At 45.7% G+C, this 10896-nt stretch overlaps 1 protein-coding gene across 1 annotated transcript in view; it reads left to right on the top strand.

Moving 5' to 3' along the window:
- LOC135811971 (mucin-5AC-like) overlaps positions 1-7089 on the top strand; it is a 134341-nt gene extending 127252 nt beyond the window's left edge. Inside the window, exon 19 of the mRNA XM_065325245.1 lies at positions 6339-7089. The gene's annotated coding sequence lies outside the window, so the exon portion shown is untranslated. The remainder of the gene's footprint in view (positions 1-6338) is intronic.
- Positions 7090-10896: the final 3807 nt, after the last annotated feature.

Here is a 10896-nt window from a genome sequence, read left to right as displayed (position 1 = left end):
AAACGAACGTAAAACTCCGGCCACAGTGACTGGTCCACAAGAGATTCGCAGTAGCCAACAAATATATTTGCCAACACTGGACCTAATGGTGATCCCATGGCTACCCCATCCACCTGCCTATACATCACGTTATCAAATGAAAACTCAACGCCCGTAGTAACAAGAGACATCAGTGTACGGAAGGAGGACTCAGGCAGCCATGGCGTGTCAACAGAGTTATTGTGATAGAGAACATCCGCACAAATATCTATGGTCTGTTCCAACGGTACATTCGTGAACAAACTGACCACATCAAATGAGCACATGTGCGCTGTAGCGGGAATCTGGCGAGTGCGAATGAGGTCTACAAACTGGAAGCTATCCCTGACAATGTTCTTACAGTAATAATCTTGCACAGCTCCAAGCATCAAACAGAGCCACTTCGATACTTTGTACTGTGGGGATGCTACCATTGATAATATTGGGCGTAATGGACAATTCGGCTTATGGATCTTTGGCAAGCCATAGAGTCGCGGGCGGGCGGAGCCTATTGGCTTGATTCTCATGAACTCTGAGACCGAAATTTCTTTCTCAGCTTTCAATTTCTTTAGGTATGTTATCAGGCGTTTCTCTACTTTTGTTGTATTATCATGAGTGGAAACTGGTCCGAGTTTCACGAACTTGGAGTCATCGTTCAGGATTACCGCCATTTTTGATATGTACTCTGTTCGGCTCATTATGACCGTTGCGCGTCCTTTGTCCGGTCTGGTAATTAAGATATCATGATTGTTACTGAGTTCACGTCGGACTTTGAGGTGTTCACGGGACAGGTAAAATTTGCTGCGGTCCGGCGGTTTTGCAGCGTGTTCTTCCGCAACCGCTCTGATACTGGCAGTGCATACAGCCTGCTGGGCATCAGACACGGGCTTGAGCTGCTGAAGCTTCTTGTAGAATAATTCAAACTCCGTGAGTACTACCTCCTTCTTGTTATTGGCAGGAGGAATGCCGAATGTGCCTTCTCCACCGTTGCCCTTGCCGCCGCCGGAGCCACCACCAGTGCCGTTGGTGGCTGGGGTTGGGGAGGAGTTGGCAACAACAACAGTACCGCCAATCACAGAAATTGAGCCCATTTCTTTGACACAGTATCCGGCTGTGCGGACACCGCAGCACCCTCCGGCGATTGATCCGTGGGTCCAGAGACCACGGAGGTCGACCGCCAATTATTCAACCGAAATATATGCTAGGAATGGCCAAGGCCCACGCGGAGCATCGAAGGAGACCGGAAGCCGGGGGCAAAACGGAACACAATCTCGGGACGTAGATGAGGTAAGGACAGTGGCACGGGACAGACGTAGGAAGGAGAACATGGATGGTATCAGACGACTGACTGGTGGTGAATATGAGTTGGGTGATGATGCGGCGGATGACGAGAATACAGATGACGACGAGGCGGATGACGGCGAGGATACAGATGACGACGAGGCGGGTGATGACGAGGCGGCGGATGAAGACGAGGCGGATGACGGTGAGACGGCTGGTGGTGATGGTGATAAAACGGACGAGGAGGAGTCAGGTGGCAGGGAAGGTGATGGAGCTGATGAGGGTGAAATTCGTAAGAAGTCAGCTGTGTATTTGCATTTGTTATCTCGTCCCGATTGTTTGAGTGTGTATGATGATTCCCACTTCTCTGTACTGTGTCGTGCCCGTTATGTCCAGCAGTTGAAGGTCCTTGAAGCTGTTTGTATTCGTACGCATAAGCCCGATTTGTGTAAGCAAAAAGAACATGTTTTAGCACTTAGGTTATTTTCGTGAGTTTGCACCCCGTGTTCATGAGTTGTTTCTGCACTGTTCATGCCCGTTTGTCACACTTACTCTTTATTTTAGTTCTCACTTTTTGTAATACTTACCACAAGTTACCCGTCATGTGTCACACTTTTTTGGATTTTTAACCTTTGTTTTTCCCTTGATCTCTTTAGTTGCGTATTTCCACTGATGATCGCAACGTGAAAATCGATTTTGGAAACACACAAAACCAAACCTTGAACAAATTGTCATGTTGCGTGGTGATGTCTGCGGCATTCATACTTTTCATTGCTATTATTAAACTTTTATCTCCACGTAGATTATTTGGAACTGTGTACCTTTATCATTTCAGATAACTTTTGTAATAATCTGCTTTGCAGAATGATCCGAAAACTCCTATGCGCCGTCATGCTGTTAGTTTGCACTAGTATAGATTTGACAAGCCAACAGGCAACAGCAAGAGTGCATAAACCAGAGTGTGTGTGTGCATCCATATTGCATAAAACTAAGAGTACATTACCCCCAGAGTGTGCAACGCCTGGTCCAGCTCTGCATAGGGTCTTGGTCGAGCGGAATCGGATCTTGGGGTCATAATACCGTACACTAGGCATCTGAGCGGAACCCGGGGAGTCACGGGTACTCTTGGATTAAAAACAATGGTGCCTTGCCTCGAGACCGGCCTTGCGCTGGTATGGAGTGCACGCATGACATCAGAAGATCCAATTACGATCGACCAAGACCCAATGCAGAGCTGGATCAGGCGTTGCACACTCTGGGGGGTTATGTACTCTTGATAAAACCAATGACGCGGTGATGTTTTTTAGTCTACGTCATCTGAATCATGAATCATAGAATGTGGTCTTTGGGTCGTTCATAAATGACGGATTTTTCATTGAATAGGGAACAGAAAGATGACGAACAATGGAGGAACTGAAAAAGAAAATGTACGAAAATGGGAAGGAACTAGTAAAAAAAGTGAAATAATTAGATAATAAGGTGCATCTAGCTAATAGATTTGAACTCGGATGTTGAGTTAAAGTAATCATGGATAAAAACAAAGGAGAAAATGTTACGAGTTATGATTAAAATAAATTAAATCAAATATAGTCATCGAGTGCTACAAAATCGCACAAAACTGACAAGGAAATTTTGCCTCATTCCGTGCTGCGGCCCACAGTTAATTGGGAACTCGTGGCCTGGCACGAGGGAAACATGGATGCAGTGAATGGAATTTTTGTCTTTGACCACATTGTGGGTCGCTCTGATCTACTTACCTCCTATCGCTTTATGAGCTGCATCTGTGCCTTGATCCTAGAGGGTGGTGGTGTTCCTGCCTTGATCCTTGAGGGTGGTGGTGTTCCTGCTTTGATCCTTGAGGGTGGTGGCATTCCTGCGGATGCGAACAACTAGGCGTCCAGCCAAGCCTCACGTGAACCGTGAATTTTTTTACCGTATGCCGCTATAAAAAATATCAGATTATGAGATTTTAAGGACATGTTGTGTGATTTTGTCCATAGGGCCTACTTTGTACAACAAATTTCAGAACTATCACCTGCTGCAATCTTCCATAGCTTCCCCAATTTGTGTTCGCATAAAAGTCATTGTGAGCATGGTGAAATAACAATAATGTCGCTGTTTTGCAGCTTATTGCGTGTCAAGTCACACCCTTACTCAGGAGGAAAGAGAAAAGGCTATAGGGGGTATTTGGGCAAATTCCTGCTGTAGAACCTCCTTTCAATTCGGAAATGTGGTATGTCATTCCAAAAAACATGGAAAAAGAAGAAGAAAAAGTCGCTCATGACGGGCTCGAACCCATGAGCCGCAGAAAGTAATAATGTCTCCACTCATGATCTGCACAGAAGGATGCAGAGAAGACCAGTTTGTGACACCCAATTGAGCTACCTTAAAAATCCGTCCTTATGCAAAGTTGTGTATGACCCACTGCCCCCCCTCCTCTCTTTCCCATTACTTGTTTCTATTTCCCCCGTTCTTGTACCAATTAGAAAATTTTAAACAAACTGCGTCCATTTAAGTACCTTATTTTTACGGGTTGTAAGTCGACCCCGGTTATAGGTGGACCCCCGTATCCGGAGTTCTCAATTCTGCGTTTTAAAGTGTTCACCCAAAGAAGCACTACAAACCACCTCCTGCTACTAACACATCAAAAAATCATGTCAACATGTCAACATTACTTAATTATAAGTTTCCGTGCATGGCACGGTCAGTGGAGTTAGCAACACACCAACATCCTTGCCATAAGCAACACTTGTACAGTCAACTTCGCCAATAACGACATTCGGCGGGGCATCAGAAAAGTGTCCTTATTCGCGAAGTGTCCTTATAACCGAAGTCCCATTTGAATGTATGTGAACCCATATTTTGTATAGTATGACATGCATATCAAAATCAAGCTCTTTTCTTGCTCTATGTCAATGTGTACTTTATTTTCATATTGCAGTTGAAAGGAACTAAAAATTCAATATGCAAGGGAAATCAATTGAAAAATATGCCTTTTTGAGCCATCTACAGGGCCAGAGACTAGACATGTACATGTATGATGATTACTGTACAGTCATGTACAACTACATGTACATTGTATACATATATATGTAGGTGTGCTGGTAAATCCAACAATTTTGAAGCCAACATAAAAAAGGAAGAAAAAGCCCCCCCCCCCCCTTGGCTGCATTTTCTTGCATGTGTGCCTTTATAATAATATCCGTCACCATAGGTTCTGGTACTTCTGCATGACAGGTACATGATTGTACTTGACTGACAGGTACTGCACACTGTACTTGAAATAGCTGTCAAAAACCCAGAAAGTCGTTATTCAAGCAGTGAATATGACCTTGGGGCACTAAAAGCATGTCGCTATACGCGAATTGTCGTTATTCAGATAGTCGTTATATCCGAAGTTAAATGTATACAGTTAGATGGGACTTTGCTCTGGGCATGGAAATTCGGTCGTTATTCGCGAATTGTCGTTATATCCGCAGTCGTTATTAGCGAAGTTGACTGTACATGCATAACATGCATGCACTCCGAATTCCCGCGTTTCCGCACGGTACTGTGCGGAGCATGCGCATTACTCCAATTCGCCATGCTGTTGTTTCTTGCTCTTCGCTTTGCTGTGCTGACGGTCAAATTGTTTGACTATCGCGGCCAGTTTCTGATCACCACCACCCACCCCATTATCTCCCACTAGCATTCCATTCAAAACCATCCCGAAAGGGAGAACAGTAAAGATCGTGAGTCAGGCCGGCATTGAGCCAAGTGCGCCTATATTCGCTCGCAAGTGCATCATTTAAGCCATCCCGTAAGGGAGAACAGCAGGGATCGTGGGTCAGGCCGGCATTGAGCCAAGTGCGCCTACATTCGCCCACAAGTGCATCCCTACTGCATGCTCGTGTATTGACACATCTGAACTCAACAGTAGGGATCCTGGGTCTGGCCGGCATTGAGCCAAGTGCGCCTACGTTCGCCCACAAGTGCATCCCTACTGCATGCTCGTGTATTGACACATCTGAATTCAACAGTAGGGATCGTGGGTCAGGCCGGCATTGAGCCAAGTGCGCCTATATTCGCCCACAAGTGCATCCCTACTGCATGCTCGTGTATTGACACGTCTGAATTCTCACCGGGCAATTGTTGCCCCAGTTAGTGTCGGCATTGGCCATACTAACGCACAGCGGTGCTTGCAATACTAGCTCTGGCATTGGACCAGAATATTGCATTATTGTATGCGGCAATTGTTGCCTATCTCCTGGTAATACAACGCGTAATAGCTCCCAAACAGGTCGGCTTGTTGTGTGGTTGGTAATGGAGGGTATAACGTCCCAATCCTTCAAAAAATGCCAATAAACTGGCAACAATGTGTACACATGGTGCACTTGTGCATGCAGTGCAGATCATTTTTTGTAAGATACAGATAGCTCCCGGTTATAAGTCGAATCCCGGTTGTAAGTCGACCCCCACCCTTTCTCCGTCTATTTTAAGTCGTAAAAGGTCGACTTACAACCGGAAAAATACGGTATATAAAAGTAAGATCTCACGTCTGTGTGTGGGGTACAAGTTGGTCAGTTGATCTACTGCCCATGCGTGTTCTACGTCATAGTGAAAGACTGCTATTTGCAACAATCCATCCTACACTACTGAACATAGTGCACCAGGTGTAAGAATAAATGCGAAAAAAATATTCCGCCCGCGTACCTGACCAGCCACCCGCTGTTTTTGCATCAGGACGGAATTTTCCCGAAAATTACGGGCGACCCTAGCATAACTGGAAAATACTGCTCTTCAGTTTACTAACTGTTAGTATATGAATATCTCTCCAGTATAAGTTTATGACAGGATTTATGCCATTAGATACTGAACATAAATTCATAATGGAGTACAGTAAACAAAATAACATGCAAACTGGAACAGTAGCACAGTCCCTTAAAGTACTGCTGGTGGAGCTGCCCTTGAAAAGAGTTGTTCATCAGGATCTTATAAAATACAGCAATACCAACTTGCATTGAGACAGGGGCAATGTGTTGTGTTCATTTTGTTTGCAGCGCTGGAACAGTGGGAAGACTTTCTACAAGCCTTAGCAAGTGGAAAAAGCTGACGGCCAGTTCCAGTCATTGTTAGCATTCCTGTAGTGTTACACCACGCATACACATGCATGCATATGTCAACACACCTATACACAATTATTATGCATGACTGTAAGAGGTAATAATCAGTACGCATTTCACACGATGTCACCTGATGCCTTGATTTCATTTCGTGTTGGTACTTCTCTGTACTTTGATGCTACTTGCATGAAGCTAATCTTGGCCTAAGGATATATTGGTAGGAAATATTGATAAGGAAACTTAGCATTGATTGAATTGAAGCATGCACGAGTCTGTTAATTAGTAATCGCCAATCTGTACTTTCGTTGATTAATGTCGCTGCACTCAGCTAGAACGCAGTTGGTTGTCCATTGATCGGAGAGAGCATTCTTACAGCACATAGTGCCTATCGTAGATGTAATTCCCCTGAAATCCGTGAAGAAGTATATGCTCTGTGCGCTGTTACATTTTGCCTCCGAGTACGTTAGTTTGTCATTAGGAGTCTATACTTTTGTTGATACAATAATATCGTTGCACTCAGCAAGAATAATTGATTTTCATCCATATTGGAGTGAGCATTCTTACAACACGTGGTGCCTATCGTAGATTCAATTCCACTGGTATCTGTGAATAAGTATAATTCTCAATGCACTATTACATTTCGCCTCCAAGTCTGTTGCTAGTAGTTTGCTATAAAAAAATCGGGTACTAGTACTTCGAGATTTATGTGAGCGGTTGTGTTGTGGTTTATAGGGAGTTTCCCTATCATTAGTTTTATTCCAAGCAACTCGTACATGGCTGGGGCAGCCAATAGGGAGGTTTCGCTCTACGTAATTACGTATGAAAATCCGTATGTCGTCCACGCCGGGGAGCGAGGGCCGCTTTCATAAGTAAAACTCTCTACGGATTTCCGTTGGAAAGCTGTTTCCTACGTTACGGCCTCCGTAGGACTTTTTGAAATATTTTTTGCATTTTCAGGACTTGTCCATGGCAAAGTTCAAGCCGCGCGAAACACAAGGTAGATCTACACACACCGTACATCACATGCAAAATACGATGGAAAACGCGGTTTCGGTTCGTGGTGCATGCGGTGGGCACATGCAGCCAACACGTCTCCAAAGCAACAAGGCATGTTTAGCAGTCGTGGAGAAATCACGTAGAGCGAAACCCAACAGCTCTGAATTTCACGTTTGAAAATTACGTGCAGTTTCTACGTTATTTTCTTACGTAATTCCGTGGAGCGAAACCTCCCTATTGATCACTTTGGAGTGGTGATTGCAGGGTTTTTATAACCAACCACGGCGTATAACCCTCATGGGGTATTCACACGACAGGCACTTGCACGTTTTACAGGGAGTGACATACGAGAAAAGTGACTCTGTGGGTTCACACAGCTTCAATCGACGACAGGCACGTTTGCATTTTTGAATGTTTCACCGTGGGTATTTCAAATTTTCAAAACACGCACATGATGATTACCATGCTCTAAAAGAGCTGCGTAAAAAATCAAGTCTTGTTTCGCGCTTTTTGGTGTAACTAGAGAGTGCACGTTTTTTGTCTTTTTTCACAACGTGGTGCAAATCTCACGTTGTGTGTAATTTTTAGAGGTTAAGTTACACGTGCGATGTGACGTGGAACTTTGCTTGGCAGGATTCGGGTTTAGTTCGCACACATATCAAATCTTCCAACAAATTTGATAAAACTACGGAAATAATCTACGTGGAGATAAAAGTTTAACTGGGGAGGTTCTGCTCTACGTTTTGCAAACGCGACGCAAAGAATCACGCGAACTTTCTTCGCGTTCCCGTAACGTAAAGAAATGCTGTTCTGCTCTACGCTTCACCTAGAGAAGTCACGTGGAATGTGTACTGGGAATTTCCCTTCCATATTTGGCAGTTTTCTGCATGCAGTTGTTCGATACCCAGTAAATCCGTAAGCATTTTCTCTGCGTGTGCCACAACGTAGAGAACCCCATCTCTGCGTAGAAATCTGGAGCCAAAACACGCGAAGCCGTAGACTCTAACCCAGACACCTGCTCTCTACGTGATTTCTCTACGTTTCACGTATAGCAGAACCTCCCTATTATCACTCCTCCCCCCCCCCCTCGTGACCGCGGACTCCTGCATATACACTAACACAATAACCACACAACTGTTTAGGGATAGCGCGCTTCTTGTATTATGCCAAACTTGACACGCTGAGTCCAGCTTGATGAGTTCCTAACTGCTATTTACTGCTCTAACATGAAGCCGTGCCTGGAGGAAGGGAAAGAGCGAAAACAAAAAAATCCTGGCCTTCTGCAAGCAATAGCAAGTAATGAGTGCCGGCTGTGTAAAGTCGCACAACCATGAAGTCGACCGGATGATGGTGGGTACCGCCGGGTGTCCGGCACACATCTTGCTCTGCTGCTCCACCTGCGCATACCTGATACGGTGGTGCGCTTACGGGCGGGCTGCCTGGGCCCCAGGTGCCTCCCTGATGCGCCACAGGGTGCAGTGGAAGCACCTGTATCACTTCGGTGATCCAAATGCGAATGCAGAGTTGCCGTACCCCGCCGGCCTGCCGCCTACGCGACCAGCCTGAGACTGGCCCTGCCGCATTTGGCGGTTCTAAACGCTGGGATCCGGTAGACAGCTCACTGGGCTGCCAAATACGTGACTGGCTTGAGGACAGTTCCATACTGCACGGCAGGGCGCCCAGCTCAGGTCGCACGCCGTAGCGTCGTGAGCTGGGTGCGGTGAGGGTTGGTGATAACTACAGTTTCCTCCTTCCTCCTCCGGAAACTTCCATTTATCACTCCCCCTCACATGACCGCGGACTCCTGCATAATTATACACTCACACAATAACCACACAACTACAAAAGAAAGAAGAAGAGAAAGGGTCCAGCTGGCAGCAAGCAGAACACTTGGCGTTTTTAAATCTTAGAAACACGCTCAGGACTTTTTTGTTTTTAAAGGGGAACTCCACGAAAAAATGAAAATTTGATAGCCTGTAGAGTTTCGGGCGCTGAGTCGAATGGTCTTGGTCCGAAGTCTCTACGAGAAAGCGTTCTTGAGATATTTCAATTTTAGCCACGCCCCATACCAATGTATGTGTGACGTCATTGTGGCATGGTGCGAAAATACCGTATATTCTCTATTATAAGCGCCGTGATTATATTTTTTGAACACCCCTCTACCCTGTGCTTATATTCGAGACCGCGCTTATATTGGAGACCGTGCTTATATTTTTTCAACCAATACATCCATACAGGGCAAGAAAAAATACGTGCTAGATATCATACATGCCGCATTGATTTCCACCAAGACCGTGCTAATACAGGCGAAGCGCAAGCACCGAAAAAGAGCCCTAAAAGTTGCACTTTTATTTTCCAAATCCGACCCCAGGCCCGGGAAATTTGAAACTCAGCTCAATATCGCCAAAAAGAGACTATTTTATCCCTTGCTCACAAGAGCTTCCCTGGTGGTATCGTCTTGTTCCGAGGCAATGTTTGGGAAGGTGCGGGCATTAGCTGCCCTCAGTTTCGCGGAAAGCTCCAAGCGACATCATTTTCCTCGCTTTCTCAAGACCGACGCAACTCGTCGTCAAAAAGTACTCAGCGTGGATTTCGTGCCGAATTCCGCCCCAAACAATTTAGGCTGACCTCTCGCCACCAATCGAACCTACTGATATGTATCTACCTATACACGAGCAATGGTTTGAGCCCAAAGAATGGCAACTTCACAACGAGCACACTTTCTGAGGGTAATATTTTCTATGTATATCAGTATTAGAACACCATCAAGACGACAATTTGACCAGCAGAAAGACATAAAGTTGCACTACAAATACAGCAGCTGTATAAACATAAATAATTGAACAGAAAACTATGTAACTGGATCCCACCAAAAACAGTAAAGCATCCCAAATAGTTTGCGCATACACATATACATGAAGGAAGGCTATGTTGCCACCATACACTGGCTTCGCACACGGACATAATTCTGGAGAGCTGAGCATCAGTGTGCGCACACCCCCACACACACATCTGCATGCACGCGCGCACACCCACACATGCGCATGCACACGCGCGCGCGCGCGCGTACACACACACCCACCCACATATACACATGCACGCGCGCACACACACCTGCCCTGTGCTGTCGAGCCACTGCCACAAGGGTTGCGTGGGCCTCGAAGGCACCGGAGAGAGAATAGGAGAACGCAGTCCCATAGATACACACACACGCGCACACAAAAACACACACACACACACATGTACACAACACGTGCAAGTACACACGTGGCAGCTTACTACAAGAGAATTACACAAGTTCACATGTGGGCATGAACTGTATTCACAGTTGGTCATACTGTCTTGGGCATATGAGGGAGGAGCAGGAGAGTGAGTACGTGACTCAGACACAATGCGCTTCGACATGCTAGCACATGCACCGGTTTCGGACAGTGGCAGAACGTGACGGAGAGAGAGAGAGAGAGAGAGAGAGAGAGAGAGAGAGAGAGAGAGAGAGAGA

The sequence above is a fragment of the Sycon ciliatum genome, chromosome 3 (assembly GCF_964019385.1).
Source record: "Sycon ciliatum chromosome 3, ocSycCili1.1, whole genome shotgun sequence".
Classification (NCBI taxonomy): Eukaryota; Metazoa; Porifera; class Calcarea; order Leucosolenida; family Sycettidae; genus Sycon; species Sycon ciliatum.
The sequence above is the reverse complement of the archived record's forward strand: the minus strand, read 5'-3'. Positions and strand labels throughout refer to the sequence as shown.